At 39.7% G+C, this 19850-nt stretch overlaps 1 long non-coding RNA gene across 1 annotated transcript; it reads left to right on the plus strand.

Annotated features, from left to right (window-relative positions):
- Window positions 1-9260: 9260 nt before the first annotated feature.
- Window positions 9261-9653, plus strand: LOC129408897 (uncharacterized). Its single transcript, XR_008632142.1, has 3 exons — window positions 9261-9292; window positions 9372-9447; window positions 9599-9653. It is a non-coding gene; the product is annotated as an uncharacterized LOC129408897 (long non-coding RNA).
- Window positions 9654-19850: the final 10197 nt, after the last annotated feature.

Raw genomic sequence — 19850 nt, forward strand, 5'->3', positions numbered from 1 at the left:
ATTCTGGGGGTAAATATGAGGGCAGGTGGAGCAGGTGGAGCAGGTGGAGCAGGTGTCCAGGGGGACGGTCTGAGAGACACAACAGTGAGCTAAACATGAGATTTAGGGATTTAGAGACTTGTAATGAGGCAAAAATAAATAAATAAAAAGTCCAGGTGGAATTCAAAAATCCTATAAGATTTTTATTATTATTATTATTATTATTATATATATTTTTTTTTTTTTATTTTTATTTTTTTATTTGTGGATTTGAAGATAAACTGTTTCAGATTCTGTTTTCAGAATGGTTGATTTGACAGAAAATAAGTGGGTTACAGATTTCTGGACAAACAAAAATTTATATTTTTTTTATTTTTTATAAAAAAAAATGTAAGTACAAGTATCAGCCCCGTCAGAATATAACAGCTTTAAAATGTCATAAACATTAATTGTCTTAAAGCAGTGGTTGTCACGATGCTAAGTTTTCAAATTCGATTTCAGTAACAAAGACTTGAGGAGCAGGAACAGACTCGATGTTCAATACTGACTCAGATGCAATGATTATAATAAAACACTTTATTTAGACAATACAATGTGTTTTTCTGCATTAAATAATAGAACTTTCTTTTCTATTCCCATGTGTTCTTATGTGAGTGTGTAATCCCTCTGTGGTCCAGGTAACTTCCATAGTGGTCCAGACCATAAACCAGGTCTAAACCAGGTCTAAACCAGGTCTAAACCAGGACTAAACCAGGACTAAACCAGGACTAAACCAGGTCTAAACCAGGACTAAACCAGGACTAAACCAGATCTAAACCAGGTCCATGTACACTAGTCTATGTGCTCTTTTCCTTGACATTCAGGAAAGCCACTGTCCGTCATACATGTGTATCCTTATTTATTTGTATCACTGATTAACAAACAAAAAATTGGAGCTCGAAGTGCATACGTCACAGTGGGCGTGTACACGTGGAGGTGAAAATAGGGATTCATCTACAAAACACTCCAAATAGGACCTTTGGTGAGTAAATGATGAGAGGAAACAACTGTTCTTAATATGAATATTTATAGTGCTAGTTTGATTGGTTTTCTTCCATGTGTGTGTTTTGTCGGGTGTCTGGTTTCTGTACAGTCCTAGTGTTCGGTGGATCCGGGGGGACACGGCGCGTCTTGTCGTACAGTACAGTGCCTCATGTGCCGCTGGGCTGACTTTTGAGTGACAGGCTGGGTGCGCGTCCACGTGCGTAAGAGTTCCGTGTGCGTTCTGTTGTGAGCAGGGCCCCTCCCGGTGGACACGGGAGGAACTGATCGCGTTCTCGTGCCTCCCCGCAGTGATTCACGACATGATCACGAGAGTTATGTGAAGAACGTGAAACCGCCCGAGTATCACACAGGTCACGTCTCCATGGGAACTACCGCTGTCTAATGTGACGGTGTACAGCTGACACACAGCAGTGACCAGTGTCAGGGAGTAACAGATTACATGTACCAGAAATATGTGATCTGAGTACAAATGATGAGTAACTGTATTCGATTACAGTTACTGTTTAATTGAGTGGTATTTGGATTACAGTTACTTTGTTGAAATACATGGATTACACAGAGGGATTTTCCTGTTTTCACATTTTGGGCTAAATCTTTTTTTTTTTTTTTTTTCTCGGTAATTCCACTCATTGCCGGACACTAAACCAGGTCTAAAACCAGGTCTAAACCAGGACTAAACCAGGACTAAAACCAGGTCCAAACCAGGTCCAAACCAGGTCTAAAACCAGGTCTAAACTAGGTCTAAATCAGGACTAAAGCCAGGACTAAACCAGGTCCAAACCAGGGCTAAACCAGGACTAAACCAGGTCTACATCCAGGTCCAAACCAGGTCTAAACCCAGGACTAAACCAGAACTAAACCAGGACTAAACCATTTCTAAAACAGGATTAAACAGGATTTAACAGGACTAAATCCTGCTGTGTGGACGTGTTTCCTCATCTTCTATCAGTCATATTTTTAATTTGGTTCAGTAAAGTCTGGGCTTTTTATTTTCTTTTAGCAGATAAAACATCTTATGTTATGATTTCCTCTTCTTTGCTTCTCTACAAATCAAGTAATCCAAAGTATTCAGATTACATTTCTCACTTTAAGTAACTTCATAGATTACGTTACAAACTACATTTTGGGGTATGTAATCTGTAAATCTGTAGGAGAATACATTTTAAAAGTAACCTTCCTGACACTGGCAGTGACATCACGCTGGGGGTGTTCTACATGCGCCTCTAATGGTGAAATGTTTAGGAGTTACCATGGAGACAAAGACAAAAAAGTTTGAAGTCTGAAAACTCATTTAAACCACATTCTCAGGAGCCTGTGATCAATATGAGTGTTCATGGTCCCGTTTAGGAGTTTGATTTCAACCACAAGGTGAGAGTGACTCACTGAGAAACTGTTGATGACATCAGCTCCAAAGTATCAATACAGTGATTATGTACATGGAAATAAATTATTTGATTTGATGTACTATATTTATGACTGTTACTTTCACTGTACTGTACAAGAAGTGTACAAGAGTGTGGCTGCAGACCTCCACCCAGAGGACCCTCTGCACAGACCTCCACCAGGATCCACCTCCACCCACACGTCCCTCATCATCTGTCATGAGTTTATTATAAACGACATAATGACTCACTGTCTCCTAAAGGTCATTACAGGTGATGAAGCTCCTTTGAGGACAGTGAGGTACAGATCTGAACTGAACTGGTTTGAGAGGGGAGATAAAGAGGCTAGTTTTGTTAAGAGAATCCTTCCTTGAACAGAAATGGAGGCCTCAGACCTCATCTGTCTCCTCTTTACAACTCCATCCTCAAACCTGAAACAAAGAGAACAGCAGGGGGAGCAGGTCAGGACCAGAGGTGTGAAAACTCCCATCAGGGGCCTGAATGACTCTGCTAATATGACCCACACTCAGTGCAGTTTAATAGACTTAGCCAACTAACAGAAAGTGTAAACAAGTGGGTGTTAGTTTCAGAGGAGTTTCAGTGTAGTTAGCTCCTGTTTCAGCGGATATAAGGAAGTGTCCACCAGCGTCTGACCACAACTGAAGAAGCAGCTTGGATGAGCTGAGAAATGTATTCGACCAAATAAACTTTTGTCCAGTTCACAAATTGAATTTCCTTTTGCTCATTTCAAATAATTTAGAGTGAACAACTTCAAAGACAATTAATACTGAGAAATGTCATTTCTAGTGTGAAATAAATGAGCTTGTGTTGTCTCTGCTTATGGCCACAGTTTGTTACTTATAGGATACTTATAGGTCATAAAGAGGCACCACAAACACAACTGAACCTTCACATCCAAGTGTCTCATTCTCAGTATGTGGACAGGCCTCATGTGAAAGCTCAGAACCTCCAGAATTCCCTCCCTGAGCTGCAGAACTGCAGTGGGTTTAAATCTAAAATGTGTCTCTCTGATCTGAACGGTCACTCCCTAAACCCCAGCACCTGCACACAATCATGGATCAGTGCTCGTGCAGCCTCTTGTGAGGGTCTGCGGAGGGTCTAGAGGGACTCGGTCGCTGGTTTTCTTTCTGCAGCAGAGATGTTCCTCCAGCCACTCCCCGTGATGCGCTGCACACTGAGGTCATCTGAGCACGTGTGCAGAGGGCCACTAATGACAGAGCTGATAATGACGGGACATTACTGAGTCAACATGAGTCACCAGAAACTCACAGAGGGACAGAGGGAAGGAGAGAAGAGAGGGAGAGAGAGAAGAGAGAGAAGTGGGGGAGAGAGGAGAGAAAGATGGAGTCTGTGGTCAGTAGGGCCAGGTGTCAATGAGCTTTAAACGAAGTTAGAATGTTGATGTCTCAAAAACAGAGCTGGAGTTGTGTTTGTTTCATTCACACATGTTTGAGTAACTTTATTATGAGTCTGTCTACATCTCCAAAGCTCAAAATGCTCTGTTCCACCTTGTGATGTCATGAAGCTGTAGTTTTCAAGTGAACAGCTCCTTTTACCTTTAGTTCAGTAGAAATTGTCAGTCCCAGATCTGAAATGATCCAAATTATTCTAGTGAAGGTTTACAGAGTGTAAAAACACGGTGGAGCACTTCCTGTATTATAAAATAACATCTGTTTTCAGTCTAAATGTGCAGGGTTTGTGTGTTAAACGTGTAAGTGAAACAAAACTCCAGGTGTGTTTGTGTTGAGGAAGCGACATTAGAACACAGATCAGAAAATAGTGTCATATGGGCCTTTAAAGAAATATTGTGTAACATTCCAGGCAAAACACATCCACACAAGGGTGTAGGTTTGCACAGGGACGGTCAGGATATGTCACAACCGATATTTGAGGAAGACAAAATTGTCCCGACATTTATTTAATAAACAAATAAATACATTTATTATTATATTTTTTCCAAACTCAGTAGTATTAATTGAACACATTTTAGTTCACATTTAGTTTCTTAGACGTTCTGAGATGTATTCAGTGATATGACGACAGGGTTACTCCTGCTGCTGTTTCATTGGCTGTAACAGAGTGATGTCAATTGTGGAGCCAGGAGATTAAACTGGGCAAGTGACAGGACAGGGCCGCACCTGAAGATGTCGACTTGAGCAGACGTGAGTGAAGACGCTGCACTAAACTCTGAAAAACTTTTCAAAAGGAACTTACTCAGCTTCATCTTCTATTAAACTTGTCTTATAATGAGTCGCCGTGGAAAAATAGCGACTATCAGCACAAGTGCACCTCCCAAAACTGAGCCCTCCTCGTGCACAGTTAGCAGCCGAACTCTGTTGACAATATTCCATGGAAAAATGTTTGGACATGACCTCACAAATATCTCATCACCAACAAGCACAGGGAAATCTACTACTAACTTCTACATCACTGTTCTCCACTAAACTATCATCTTAGAAGGACAATGGACACAAACTGTGTATTTTGTGAACTGAAAAATGAAACCACCTCTCACTCATTTTGGACCTGCTCAGACTCTGTGTATTTTTGAAAAGATTTTATAAAACATACAGTGGGGGTGTTAACTGATAATGTTCCCACCAAAGCTGAGACCAAACCTAGGTTCTTGCATCCACATCTCCTCTCCTCCTTTTTTCTCTCCTTCTCTTCCCTCCTCTCCTCCCTAAAAACACTCACCAGCATCTAGTCCTGATAAAGACAGGTGAGTGGTGTTGGTACGGGGAGTCCTGCAGGCCCAGTGTGGCTCTCTGGAGTTTGAGCCGTGAGTGGACTTTGGCTCTGGGAACAGGTGTTTGTCTCCCTCCACTGGTAACACTGAGGAATGATCCACAGTAAAAACAGATAGATCTGTTTTTAAAACCTCTCTCTGATCTGAACGGTCTCTCCCTAAACCCCAGCACCTGCACCATCATGAGTCAGTGCTAGTGCAGCCTCTGCAGCTCAGGGAGGGAATTCTGGAGGTTCTGAGCTTCACATGAGAAATGTCCATAAGCTGAGAATGAGACAAACTTGGATGTGTCCTTTCTTTATTTATTTATTTGTTTGTTTGTTTGTTTGTTTATTGTTTATTTCTTTGTTCACGTGTTGTTTGTTTCTTTGTTTATTGTTTGTTTATTAGGGGCTGTGCACTATAGCAGTACTGAGCATGAGACACACTTGGATGTGTCTTCTGCAGGTGAATGTTAAGTTGTGAAACAACAAAAAACTAAACAAACTGATTAGTGTTTCAAACTCCAGAGCTGAGGGACCGGCCCCTGTACAGTACATCTCCACAAACATCATCACAACAAAAGGTTCTTGTATTTTTGAATACTTTTTACAATAGAATTTGGGGGGTTTTCTTCAGTGGCTTTTCTGGTATTTGACCCCAAACCACTTTAGACTTTTCACTCAATATGATCACTGTCTTTAAAGCTTTTTAGTATTTTTATGAAATTTTTACCATAAATGAAGATGTATTTCTTCAACAGTTCAAACCATATGAGAATCTTACTAGCCCTCAGGGTTACGGGGTACATGTGACCAAATATAACATCTGACTGGATGATGCTGGAGCCGTCACAATAAACAGTGTAAAGAGGCAAACACAGGAGAAATGGAACAAGTGACTGAGGGAACGGCTCAGTCATGATGTCATGCTGTGGATTTATCACAGACTGTATGAACACGTGGACACGTGGACTAAGTGAGTGTGGCGTCACCTACAGTCAAATGAAGCTCAGCCAGGCTTGCAGTTATAGGGGCAAATCAGACGAGTTCCATAATAGGAATTCTGACTGCACGTATCATAGCAACCAAAGAGCCAATCAGGAGCGAGGCTGTTGAAGGTAACGCTGTCAATCAAACCTGCCGCTAACACAAGAGGGAATGACCTCGGGGAAAGAAGGCGCCGGACTGGTCTGTTACTAATGTTTATATCTTGATTTAGGAAAATACAAAGATTTTAAGACCAAAATGACACCAGCTCTTACAGAGAGACACGTTTTACATCACATTTGAGCTATTCAATGGAGCTGAAAGTGAGCCCATACTATATATATATATATATATATATATATATATATATATATATATATATATATATATATATATATATATATATATATATATATATATATATATATATATATATATATATATATACACACACACAAACAGAGGGAGGTGTTCAGGTATTTAAGGTTTTTGATGTTGACTGTGGTAAAAATGTCATAACTCTGCGTATGTACTGTTGGCTCCACAGCTCCTCCTGGTGTTATGATCTTTTATAACAGCAGGATTCAAATCAATCCTTATCTTGACCTTTGTAACGGTGAATGTATTTGAAGAGAAAACGCTCACTAAGTCCAGTTGTTTTAGTTTAAGTTGCTGATAGTGGATTTTAAGACACAACATGTTTATCAGTGAGGCCATGAGACAAATGAGTATGAAGCACAACACTACAGCTTCCTTTAAGAACCACGTGCCCAGTTCTGACACTCAGTCTATGAGGCTGAAGGACCAATGGCATCAAGAACCATCAAGAACATGTAACTGCTCAGACTCAGATTTAAACAATAGGCTACACCATGTCTGTCATGAGACGCTGCTTCTTACATTTCAATTTGAGCTTGAACTGGGTAGTTGTTTGTCATTCAGGAGACAAATCTCTCAGTCTGTCCAGCTCTTTTGGTCACATGACAGAAGGTGGTTGAATTTAAACATAAAAATTCATCCATTCTGTTGTTTATATTTTCTGGAATCTTGTTCAGAAAAGATTGTAAACACTGTGTTGCTTTTGGTGTCACAGCCGCTCTAGTAAAAGCAGAGTCCAGTTTTTTCTTCATTTAAACCTATAAACAGAATCCAAACTATGAAAACTGCTAGAATCACTTCACCTCATTTCAAAATGCTGCAGATGCCCTGGATGCTTTTATTATGTATTTATTTGTTTGGTATTTTATTTTCATTGTGTTTTTCATTGTTATTTTATATCTAAAATGTCTCATTTCTTGCCCGCGCTCTTGGCCAGGGTTCTATTTGCCCTCCCCGCAGATTTATTCTGACGGGTCCACCGGAAATCCAACTCACATCCACTCACATCCACAGCCCGAACACTGATGAGTCAGATGTTATATTTAAACATATACTTAAGTGTGATTCTTCAGATGGAACACAGTGTGCCTCCAGTATCTTGTGAGTGGAGCAAGGACAGAGTTGCACTTGAAAATCATCCTAACGTGCATTAGATAAAGCACAAAACAAAAAGGCTTCCCTTTCGATTAGAGACAGTGATGTCATTGTCCATGGTTTCTGGACTGATTCATGAGCAGATTATTTATGTTTTTGTAAATTCATAAGTTTATGGAGGATCATTTGTTCCATTAGATTTTGAATTTTAAATGCTGTTGAATTTCTCACTTTGAATTTTTTTTAACTCTGAAAAAACATGTTTGAATTAATATCCAGTCTGAATTTTAGTTGTATATGTTTCAAATTCAAGACAGAAGTGTGCATCCTGTGAGAGCGAGGAGGACAGAGGCTGTTTCTTCTTGGCCTGTGGGCGGGGCTTACACAATTAAAAAAGACAAGGTTTTGATGAGGCTCATTCTGACCAATCAGATCACTTCACTGCACCATTTCCTGCAGTTACAAAGTTAGATCAGATCATTTTGGATCGATTGCAATTTTTTTTCACAGCAAATTTTACACTTTGAATTTTGACTGTTGAATGTGAGGACTTGAAATTATTTGGGCTGAATATTTAAAATACACACAACACACCTACACACATGCACACGCACACACCAACACATATATGAGTTGTGTGTGTGTGTGTGTATATACATATATACACAGCTGGTTCAAAAGGTCTACGACCTACTTTTGCTGTTGACCAGAATTCCGTTAGCTCTGGAGTAGTGTTTGTAGAGGGTTTATGGCAGGTACACTCACTGCACACACACTCACAGCACAGACGTGATTAATGTGTGTGTGCAGACACACACCTCTGATCTGAGGCTCAACTCCAGCTCTTCACCTGCTCCAGACCAGGTCAGCCCCCCCCCACACACACACACATACACATACACACACACACACAAACACAAAAAACGACACATATTAAGATGTGAGGCTGATTACAGGTGAACCAGTTGAGAAAGCACCATCAGAGGAGCCGTCTACACCAGGAGTAGAGAGACGTCCACCACCACCAGGAACCACCACACACTGAAAAAATGGTCCGAGGGGGGTTCCTCAAATTGCAAAAACAAATTTGACAACAATAACATCACTTTTTTACGTTTCTCTGTCAAGCATGTTTAAATCTTACAAACATCGCTTGATTGTGGCCGATGTGAGACCTGCATGTTTTAATCAGGTTGAGGAAACATGACTTTATTATCATTTCTGGTGAGGCTCCTCCCTCTGGAATTCTCCTCCCCAAAACCTTTGGCGGGAAAATTCAAATGTAACAGGACACAGGACAGTTGGATGAGCAGAGGACACACAGTGTGGAGCAGGAGGATTATGAGAGCTGATCTGGAGGTGAGACTTTTCAGAGATTTTATTATGTGCTTCTCCGGCCTAGAATGTCGTCATTGTTAAAACATGTTTGTGGTGTTTTATTTGAAATTAGAGTTAATGTAAGGACAGCTTGAAACTAATTGTCTTTGACTGTCCATCTACAAGAGTGTGACAGTTGTATCAGATGTGAATGTGTTTGTTCCAGAGTCGTCTACAAACACAGAGTGACGTCCAGGTTCTGCTGGAGCTGTGGGGAAGTTCATGAATGTTACAGCTGATGTTTCAGATAAAAGGAAGATGTTTGAGAACCAACAAAACACAGAGCACAGATGAACAAAGTAAGTAAACCAACTCAAATGATTTTAAAAGAAATTTTCAAAATGTACTTCTATTGAAACAGTTATTGTGTTTCTACAGGGTGATGTGGCACTAGGAGACTTTATACCAGATGCCCTCCCTGTTACTGCGTTTAGAGGAAGAAAAGCAGCACATGGTGAGTTTTGTTTCTGCAGATACACTTCTAATGTTCTTGTGATTCTGTTCTGGTCCATTATTGTAGTAACAATTGCTATAAGTGTATTTAAACATGTAGAACAGAGTAGATCATCAGAATGTGATCATCATGTGTTATTCTGTGTCCACAGAGACCAGAGCTTCTTCACTGGAATAAATCTTCACACTGTCCAGCTCCAAACTGTGTGTCTCTGTACTTGTGTGTCTCTGTGTGTTTGAGATTTGTATTTTAAGACAATACAGAACTGTGGAAAACTAAAGACTGTTTTTGTTTTCTTTTACAGAATTAGATCAATTAAATTAAATTATACATACTTATACATTTCATGATAAGGTAACATAAGATAAATATGCATATTCAGCATGATTTGATCAAATTTCATCAACATGAAAAAGTGATGTTCATGTTCCGAGAAAAATATGTGTAGAGGAGATCGAAAAAAGTTTCAAAGCCTAAACATAATTTTATTGCGTGCAACCGCTTTCCAGAACTTTTTTACGCAAATCCAGCAACTTTTTTTTTTCAGTGCAGGAGCCAGGGGAGAAATGAAGCCCAAACACCAACTCTCCACCAGGAGCCCACAGGACAGACCCAGCGACCACAGCCGACCTCCGCTCCTGATGCAGAGGCTCCTACAGAGGAAACACTGGAAATCCTAAAAATATGCCTAAAATAAATAAATATAATAAAATGTATACACTAGAAACAAGTAAAAGTATAAGATTTCAATCAAAAGCTAAACTAAAAGGTGGGTCTTGAGCCTGCTCTTAAAAACATGAACGTTCTCTGCAGCCCTGAGCTCCTTCAGCAGACAGTTCCATAGACGGAGGCCGTAGTATTGGAAAGAACTATTGAACTGTACTGAGTGTGCTAACAAGCTAGTTAGCTTGCTGATAAACAGAAAGTGTAAACAAATAGGTAGGGAGTAGTGAACAGAACATTTGTACCTCGGGAGAGGAGGACATTTACTGGACTCACTCAAACAGAAATGAAAGTAAACTCAATTCTTTGTCATCAGATCCAGTGTCAGGTCAGTTTGAGGGTAGTAACAGCACTAAGGACAAAAGTGTCCCTCATCTGTGCCCTCTGTGTCCTGCAGCATCGCAGCAGCCTCCAGGGGGCACCAGGTGAAGTCTGGAGACACAACAGGAAAGACCCTCTCCTCTGTCCACTCTGTTGTTTCGGTTGGTGATGAGACGGGACATTTGGGCCACACTTTGATGATGTAACAGGTTCAAAAAGTTGGCACAATCAAATCCCCTTCAGCATGTGAGTGTATAAAACCAAACCAGTGTTATGTGCAGAGTTTGAGTGCTGAGCTAAAAGCCTCCGTCTGCCTCTCTCCTTTGTCCACACTGCCTGTAGCTCTGTGTGAACAGAGCAGTGTGTGTGTGTGTGTGTGTGTGTGTGTGTGTGTGTGTGCGTGCGTGCGTGCATGTGTGTGTATTTGTGTGTATGTGTGTGTGTCTGTGTGTGCAAAGTCCTAAATAAGAGTCCTGAATATAATCCACTGCACTCTTATCTCACCACATTGAAGTGACTGTGTAGACGTCTGGGGAAATTCTTGTAAAAGTAACCCAGACTTATTGTTTAAATTACATAAAACAACAACAACAAAATACAAATAACTCACTAAGTTGATAGAGAACATATGAAGGCAATTTTTTGCCAGTCAAAGATATTGAAATTTAGCCTGATTCATCAGCCGGTTTTACTTCGTTTCACTTCGTAAAAACCGTCTGACCTCGCAGCCTTAGGATTCATTCACTCGACAGTAGGCAGGTACTTTTTATTATTTAACCAATCGCTGCTATTTGGTCGTGATGTATGTAATGCTCTGCTAACGGGGCTAACTGGTATATGAAGTTTTTCTCAAATCCTGTAGGAAGAAGAACAATAACGTCTTTCCCCTTGATTCACCAAACATTCTCTTTGTTCTGGCTTTAAATCCTCGATCTCGGGAATTGTTGACAACACAGAATGTCTGGCTCTTCGCTGATTGGCTGGTGCCTGAACTTTCATTTCCAGGGTTTTTGCAAACCATCTAGTGTACAGGAGAGTTTCAGCTGACGTCATTGTTATTAAAAGCCCGTGTTGCATGCTGGGAAGTATTTTGGTCGGAGGCAAGAAACACGATATCGGTCAAACACAGTGCGTAACCTCGCGTATTTCTCCCCGATAATGGTAAATTCCTGCTGCATTATCTGGATGCACAAATAGAAGCACGGAAGAAGGAAAATGTATTTTTCGTATTCTGAGTGAAAAGAACCACTAACGGTGAATTAAACGACTTTCAAACATTCGCAGAGCAAACGTAGAAGATCCTAACAAACCGTGGACTCCAACAAGTTCAACAACACATCCAGACTCTTGGAGGTTTTCATCTTTTCTGCTGTGAATGGCCCAGGAGTTTCCACCAAGTCATTGTGGATATCACCAAAGTGAATATTTATTTATTCTGACCAGAAATTTGGTTTCGTCGACTCTTTGTCGGGGTTGAAAAGGGTGATTTCTGGTCAAATGGTCTTGGGTCCTCTGCCGTTAGAGTGGATAAATAACCGGGATCAATACCCTTTACGTGCTTTCTCGCTCCGTCTGTCATGTTGAATTAGTGTTTACTGCCACTGACCAAAATAATTCCCAGCATGCAACGCACGCTTTTGTCAACAATGAAACTCGCCTATTCTGATTCCTGAACTAGTTGCTGGAGAGAAATGAAATTGAGTGGAGCCACTAGGTGGCACCAGCCTGACAAACTGAAATTTGAGGACCTGGTAAGATTTAAAACATGCCAAATCTTATTTAAAGCTAAACTCAGCCTGCTTCCAGAAAACATCCAAAAACTGTTCTGCACAAATTAATTCAAATACAACCTGAGAGATCAAATGAATTTTAAAAAACAATTCTCTTGAACCCCTCTCAAAAGCATGTGTGTTACAGACGTGGAGCAGACTTACCGAATATCTTAGATGATCATTTCAAAACTTGTACTAACTTGGTGCACTTAAAAAACAATATAAAACATTTTTTCAGTCTCATTGTGGTTTATTTTGAAGATGAGATCTAAGAAAAAAAAAGTGTATTTGTGTTCGAGGGGTGAGTATATGGAACAATCTGAGTGATGATGTTCTTTTAAAGTCTAACACTGTAGAAGTGTTTAAAAAGAGAATAAAGTGTTATGTTTGAAAGATCTAGAGCTCTGGAATGAATAACTCATGCATTCAAATGTTGTTTGTTTGAATTGATATTTTGTCTCTTATATTTACAGTAAGTCGTAAGTGAAACTGTAAATACAAACTTCCTGTTCAGATGCTGTTTTTCTTTCTTGGAATTCTGTTGTTGTTTAATCGGGTTTGACTTTAGAAGTACTTTTACTTCAGCCTAAACTCTTCTGGTCATGATCCATGGGGTTAGAGTTACACACACACACACACACACACACACACACACATGCACAAACGCACACACACACATGCACGCACACACACACATGGACAAACACACACACATGCACGCATGCACAAACACACGCACACCCCTGCACGCACAAACATACACATACACACACCACGCATACAAGCACACACACAGACACACACACACACACACTATGCATACAAGCACACACACAGACACACACACACACACTATGCATACACTCACACACACAGACACACACACACACTATGCATACACTCACACACACAGACACACACACACACACACACACTATGCATACACTCACACACACACACACACAAAGGAGAGACGTAGAGCGCTCCAGGCCTGTCCAGGACGTTAGTGGAGTTACATCATCTAATGCTGCCATTATGACTTGGTTTGGTGAGACAGAGTAGCCATAAAGTTTACTCGAGTAAGAGTAACTTAAAGGTAACTGTCAGGACGTGTCATCCACTTTATTGTTTGAAGTGAATGTAACTGGAACATTAAAGCGGCTGTTTCTGATCCACTTCTAATGTAGTTTCCTCATCACACACACACCTGGAGTTGTGTTTTGTTTCTTTCACATGTTTAACACACAAACTCTGCACATTTACACTGAGCTCTGCTCTCAAACAGAAAACACTCTTTTCTACCTGGTGATGTCATGTGGTAATAGAGAAGTGCTCCACTGTGTTTTTAAACTCCACACACCTTTGCTAGAATCATTTGGATCATTTCAGGTGGCTATTAACTTAAAAACTACAGATTTGTGACATCACAAGGTGAAAAAGAGCATTTTGAGCTTTGGAGATGTAGACAAACTAATAATAAAGGTGTTGTAGAAGTTTTCAGTTTGTCCAAGAAAGGGTGGAAGTAAAAGGCTGGAGACCAACTGGACGTCATAAGCAGGAGAATTGTATTTACCATTAATAATACAGCTCAGGGGACTTGAAAAAAATCAAGATAGTATGATTACAAAAGTGAACATAGTATGATTACAAAAGTCAACATAGTATGATTACAAAAGTCAACATAGTATGATCTTTGAGTGTTCAAGCCTCTTTGAACCTGCTTCTAGAGGAGGAGGTTTATAAAACAAGTGTGGTGAGACTATGAAGGTCAGTAGGCACCGGTTATGCCAGTGGAAGATGATGGTGTTACTGTAGCTCCTGTGAGTCAATGTTAAACGGAGAGATGTATGTGGAGGATAAATGACTTGAATTCTCTTACAGAAGTGTTACTCAAACATGTGTGAACAAAACAAGACACAACTCCAGGTCTGTTTTGAAGGAGGTAATAATATTACAATAACTTCACAAGAGCAAATGTTGTGTATATAGGACTTTTAACAAATGCACCAAATGTGGAATTTTTAGAAGACAGACACAAAAATGAGACAAACTAAATCAGATGTGAAGGAGCTGCAAGAACTGCAAAGGTTCAGATCGTTTCATATTGTCCCATAAAGCTTTTGTCACAGTGGGAAGAGGAGGAACAACTTCTAATATGTTACTCAAGAGTTGAAAAATAAAAAAGGTTACTCAAGAAATTGTAACTGAATACTACTGTATTATAAATGCTCCACTTCCATAAATACTTCTCATATTTTTACATCAGTTAAGAGTCAGTTAGTAGTGTTATGGTTTGGCAAGAGGGACCCCAAAGCAGAGCCAGGACTCAGTCTAGTTTTAAACAGTTTATTTCCCAAACGAGAGACAGGCTGAGGAGGCAGGCTGGTCGGCTTTTCCAGAGGCAACAGCAGACGACCACGGAGACACCTGGGCAAAAACAAAAGCAGGTAAATCCCAGAAGAACATCGAAGCAGCAAACAAAACGGAAATATTTCCAAGAGCCTGACTGAGCACTTCTGAACAGGATGGAGTTATCTGGCAGAGTCGGTGGTGAGAAGACCAGAACTAAGTACAGAGGACGATGAAGGAATTGACTGCAGGTGTGTCTCATCTGCTCTGGAAGAAGCCACGCCCCCTGCCCCACTCAAGCTCTGCAACAAAAAGAGGGAGGGGGAGAAAACACAAAGAACCAAAATCCTAAAAAGTAGCTCTGAGCTGTAAAATAGAATTCCTCTGCCTATGGCAACAAAAACTGTAGAGACAGTTTATGCACAAGAAAGGACTTTTTCTGACAGATTAAACATTGAAATAAAGGTGGTAAATAGCTATTGTTTGTACAAGTGTGGGCCATTGTTTACTTTATGGTTGCTAGGTAACAGTTATTACCTTTATGTGTGTCATTTCTGCTGCCTGTGTCCAACCAGGAAGGAAAGAAAAACTAGGTGCACTAGGCAAGATTGTGAGTCAAATCTGAAATATACTGATGTGAACTATGTACATTTAAAGAGACAGTGTGTACCATTTTGATTTTAAATTCTATTGTGTCCACAGATAGTATGCAAATGGGTTCACATGAAAATTGTAATGCTGATTTGTTCTTAATTACAAAAACACTGGACATGATGGATAATTTGTTCATGTTATAATAGGCTCTATTCACTCTGTGCACGCAGATGTATGTGCTGTTTGGAATCATCTGGAGTTTGGTCTCATCTCTTCTAATCTCATGTACCAGTGCACTCAGAGTTGTGTGTCAGTGGAGAAATGATGAAAACTGAGGGATGGTTGGAATTATTGACTAGTCAAACATAACGGAACACGCCAATGACATGGAGATGAAGAAAACTGGGTCTAGGAAGTTGTAATCGCATCTTTCCAAATGTCTTCCTGGTTTGTGACGTAAGCGTGGATGGAGCCAAAACTCTTTGGTGTTTTGGTTCAAGACGATTATCCAATCCGAAAGCAGAATGAGCCTCACATGAGTCTCTCATTTGATTTACCAGTTTCAATCCTGAAATTCTGGTTGTTTTAAACTTAAAATGTGTCAGTGCTAGTGCAGCCTCTGCAGCTCAGGGAGGGAATTCTGGAGGTTCTGAGTTTCACATGAGGTCTGTCCATAAACTGAGAATGAGAAAGACCTGTATGTGTGTTCTCTATCTGCAGGTTAAGGCTCTGGTGACTAAAAACTAAAAACTACAAAGAGAGCGGTAGACTACTGCGGCCAGTGAGCTGCTGCTGCATGTGCTTCTGGTGAAAAGTGAAAGACATTCTGACATTGTTTTTGAATATTTTTTTATTTATTAACTTTATTTATGAATTTATTTGATTTGCCCCTGATCAAAATCAAATAAATAAAAATGTAAAAATGACAATAACAACAAAAGTTGTTGCTGTTTGCCACTGAACAGAGCAGGTTGTGTTTACAGTGTTTGTCCAGCAGGGGGAGACAGCTCCTCACTGTTCACACACCACCTCTGACCCACCAGGCTACGAGCTGTAGACCAACGGCTCAAGTGTCTGGCCCACGTGCACAACAGCAGTGTGTATTAACAATAGATGTGTCAGTGTGAAAACATCCACTCATCAATAAAATGTACAAACTTTTCTTATGTCTTCTTGAAGATGTAATTAGGTGGAATTGCTTCCCTTGAAATGTTCCACAGTGTAGCATTAAGCTCATCTATCCTGCATTTGTTCAAATAGAGGTGTTTTTATTGCTCGAAAATGTCTTGAAAAACCCACCTCTCCACAGATCTGACCTGTTTGTCTCCATGGAAATAGACCAGATTAATGCCACACTAATGGGCAAAGAAATACAATCTCCATGGAGACAGACAGGTGACGGAGCCTGCACCAGGAAAGCACCAGAGTGCACCTTTAAAGAACTACTATTATGTTGCATTATTGATATTGTTACAGGCCTTTAAACGTGCTCTTGAATACCTTTGCTTTGACACTTTTCAAACTTAAAATGATGCCTAAAAAACAAAAAACTAAACAAACAAACAAACAAACAAACATCATTCACAGCGTCAGTGCTCAGTATCCTCTGATCTGGTGCAGCATGATGTATACTGGCAGCAGAGAGAACTACCACTGCCAAAACTCACTCGGCCCATGATTTAAACAGTACAGCAGACAAGTCAAACTCAGGCCCGGGGGCCAAATTTGGCCTGTGATATAATTATGTTTAACCCATGAGGTCATATCAAATCTGTATTCGAGTTGCACGCCAGATACAGATAGACTATAGACTTTATTTATTTAAAATGTTGTTATTATTTTATATTCTGTTTGGATTGGATTCAATGTTTAAGTAAGACTATTATTAAACATTTATTTGAATAAGAAAAGGTTTAACATTACATATCTCAAAGAAGAGAAAACATGTAGACGTTGTTGACATTTTTCAATAAATAGTTTGGCCCATGACTTAGTCCCAGTTTTTTTTTTTTCATTTTGGCCTTTGTGAATTGGACTTTGACTGTTCTGATACAGATTGTTCTGACATCACAATCCTGGGAATCTGAGATAGAAAGGATTTTTTAGAGACGACTACAGAAACCAGAGGGACTGACGTGAAATACAACTCCAAGTGAGTTTTGCATCATATGTGTCTTATAAAGCTGCACTGTGTGACTTTTTCCTGAGAGGGCAGCTGTCGTTGGTTTACCTGGCATGTTCCACACTATGGAAATGGACTTTTTTCTTTCTTTCCTCTATGTACAATGTCATAATAATCCAGAATATAGAAGAACATGTAAGATCTGACAAAACACAACAGAAATATGACAAAAGGAGAAAGTGAATTTGTCAAATGGAGTTGACAAGTTTATTTGGTCACTTCTGAACTGAGCTGAGAACTAAAGAAGCAGCTTGGATGAGCTGTAAATGTATTTGACCAAAAAAACTTTTGTCCAGTTGACAAATTTCTAAAAATTTCTTTTTTTTTTGCCATGGATTCTACCGAGACAACTGAGGGATTTTACACACAAAAGAAATAGTAATGCTATTTCCATCCTGTCCATAGCACTGGACATGTATGTGTACCATGACATAATAGTCTCACAATAATATTGTGGGCCATCACACTACAGTATTTTTTGGAGTACAAGTTGCTCCAAGTATAAGTCGCACCAGTCAAAAAGGCGTAATTAAGAAGAAAAGAGTCGCACTTTATGGGGAAAATTTATTTTTATAAAATTAGAGACCAGGAACCAACATTTCCTGTGTAAAGTCAAGTTCTAGTAAAAACAATAGAAGAGAACAACAGACTGTTAACGTCACATATTTCACAGTTCTTCAGATAAACTATAACATAAACAACAGAACAGAACAAGTTTAACAAACTCTCCATCTCACTCCAAATCACTAAAGCCACTAAATTCTTCATCTTCGGTGTCACTTCTGGACAACTTCATGACCTCTGGAGTTAAACGGAGCGTCACTTCCGTTTCTGTGTCGCTGTCGTCAGACTCAGCGTCAGTTCCAGTTAGAATTATTCGGGCCTTTCTGAATCCCGACAGGATGGTTTTGGTTATCTTTGTAAGTTTGTTTAAATGTTACATTTTCATACAGGACAGAGGCTCTTTCTGCAGGAGACATGTGCAGTAGAGTGAAGTGACAGTGGTACAGGAGGAACAGGAGCAGCAGATACTCACACACAAGCATAGAACCTCTCACCGCTTCAATGTGAACATTTGAATATATAAGTTGCCCCACTTTTTTAGTTTTAGTTTAGTAGTTTATTTTCTTCAGTCATGTACTTAATCATGTACTTAAAAGACTGATACAAACATTTCACATAAAACCATGACCAAAGGAGATTAGGCTGAAGTGAAATCACTTATGAAGTGTCATATTCACAATTTAGCCTCCACAAAATATCAAATATTGAACCATGAGATGTATATCATGAAAATATCCATATCATTCCATCCCTAGTTCCAACCATTCATGTTAAAGGGCTCATATTGCACTATTTTGATCTCTGTTCTGATGTAGTTTCCTCATCACAAACAGACCTGGAGTTGTGTTTTGTTTCATTCACATGTGGTGATAGAAGAAGTGCTCTACTGTGTTTTTTAAACTCCATACACCTTCACTAGAATCACTGGATTTGATGATTTCAACCCTGAATTTGAATTAGAAAATGCAGCTAAAATGTTTCTCCACAGCAGGATTCTCTCTCATATTGAACACTGCATTACTAAATGGCCACTGACAAGCGTGACAACCTTAAAAATAATAGAATCACTTTTTAAAAAAGCTAACTTTTTTTTTACTTTTTAAAAAAGTTGACTTCTCATACTACAGAAGTATAATATCTTAAGTTTTGGAAATTTTCAAAAATTTAAACTCGCCTGCTCAGTCTACAAAGTCTTAAATGGACTTGCTCCACCAGCTCTGGGTGAGTTCATTTAGCCCAAGTCCAGCACTAGTGGTCGGGTAACAAGAGCCTGTACCAGAGGCGATTGTGCAATACCCTATAGACGCACAACTTTCAGTCAACGGATGTGATCAGTCAAGGGCATAGAAATCTGGAACAACATCCCAGCTGCTATAAGAGACTCCACCACATTCAGTTCATTTAAAAGTAATCTGAAACGATGGCTTAAGAGAAACCAGATCTGTGATCACTAATGTTCTGCTCCTATGTAAATGTCAGTGTTGTATGTCATGCTTGTGTGTTTGTCTATTGTGACGCGTTTTATGTTCTTATGTTTTATGTCTCTGTCTCTCTGACCTGCCAGGGACAACAGATGAAAAGTCGCCTTTGGGCTAATTCTGGCGTATTTACAAGTATATGTTCATGAATATGCATTGTCCCTAAATAAATAAAACTTAAAAAAAAAAAAAAAGAATTTACCAATCTCTGCTGAACTAAAGGTAAGAAGGAGCTGTTCACTTGAAAACTAGACCACTTAATGACATCACAAGTTGAAACATAGCATTTTGAGCTTTGGAGAAGTAGGTCCAGGTCTGTTTTTGATGAGGTAACAACATTCTAACATAACCAGAAGGTCACGGGAGTCTGTTCGGAGTAATTTAGGAGCTTTATGGAAGCGTGGAAAAGAGCCGAGTGGG

This window comes from Boleophthalmus pectinirostris, unplaced genomic scaffold, assembly GCF_026225935.1.
Source record: "Boleophthalmus pectinirostris isolate CB_2022bp ecotype Guang Dong unplaced genomic scaffold, ASM2622593v1 HiC_scaffold_18, whole genome shotgun sequence".
Classification (NCBI taxonomy): domain Eukaryota; kingdom Metazoa; phylum Chordata; class Actinopteri; order Gobiiformes; family Gobiidae; genus Boleophthalmus; species Boleophthalmus pectinirostris.